The 1,087-nt window shown below is 40.5% G+C and overlaps 1 non-coding gene across 1 annotated transcript; it reads left to right on the top strand.

The window, feature by feature from the left end:
• Positions 1-540: 540 nt before the first annotated feature.
• On the top strand, positions 541-644 carry LOC112745874 (small nucleolar RNA R71). Its single transcript, XR_003173782.1, has one exon. It is a non-coding gene; the product is annotated as a small nucleolar RNA R71 (small nucleolar RNA).
• Positions 645-1,087: the final 443 nt, after the last annotated feature.

Here is a 1,087-nt window from a genome sequence, read left to right on the forward strand (position 1 = left end):
TGCTAAGTGGATGATGGAAAAGGTTTGCTATTGCTAAACCTGTTTCTTCCACCATTATTAAAGCCTTGTTGAGGCTTTTGTTGATCCTTCCATGAGAAATTTGGATGATTTCTCCATGAGGGATTATAAGTGTTTCCATAGGGTTCACCCATGTAATTCACCTCTGCTATTGCAGGGTTCTCAGGATCATAAGCTTCTTCTTCAGAAGATGCCTCTTTAGTACTGTTGGATGATTCCTTCAATCCATTCAGACTCTGAGAGATCATATTGACTTGCTGAGTCAATATTTTATTCTGAGCCAATATGGCATTCAGAGTATCAATTTCAAGAACTCCCTTCCTCTGAGGCGTCCCATTACTCACAGGATTCCTTTCAGAAGTGTACATGAACTTGTTATTTGCAATCATGTCAATGAGTTCCTGAGCTTCTACAGGTGTTTTCTTTAGGTGAATGGATCCACCTGCAGAATGGTCCAATGACATCTTAGATAATTCAGACAGACCATCATAGAATATATCCAGGATGGTCCATTCTGAAAGCATGTCAGAGGGACACTTTTTGGTCAGTTGCTTATATCTCTCCCAAGCTTCATAGAGGGATTCACCTTCTTTTTGTTTGAAGGTTTTAACATCCACTCTAAACTTGCTAAGCTTTTGAGGAGGAAAGAACTTGGCTAAGAAAGCCGTGACCAGCTTATCCCAAGAGTTCAGGCTATCTTTAGGTTGAGAGTCCAACCATATTCTAGCTCTGTCTCTTACAGCAAACGGGAAAAGCATAAGCCTGTAGACCTCGGGATCAACCCCATTGGTCTTAACAGTATCACAGATCTGCAAGAATTCAGTTAAGAACTGAAAAGGATCTTCTGATGGAAATCCATGAAACTTGCAATTCTGTTGCATCAGAGAAACTAATTGAGGCTTTAGCTCAAAATTGTTTGCTCCAATTGCAGGGATTGAGATGCTTCTTCCATGTAAGTTGGAATTTGGTGCAGTAAAGTCACCAAGCATCTTCCTTGCACCTCCACCATTGTTATTGGTTTCGGCCATCTCAACTTCTTTTTCGAAAATTTCAGTAAAGTCCTCTTCAG

The sequence above is a fragment of the Arachis hypogaea genome, chromosome 14 (genome assembly GCF_003086295.3).
Source record: "Arachis hypogaea cultivar Tifrunner chromosome 14, arahy.Tifrunner.gnm2.J5K5, whole genome shotgun sequence".
Taxonomy (NCBI): domain Eukaryota; kingdom Viridiplantae; phylum Streptophyta; class Magnoliopsida; order Fabales; family Fabaceae; genus Arachis; species Arachis hypogaea.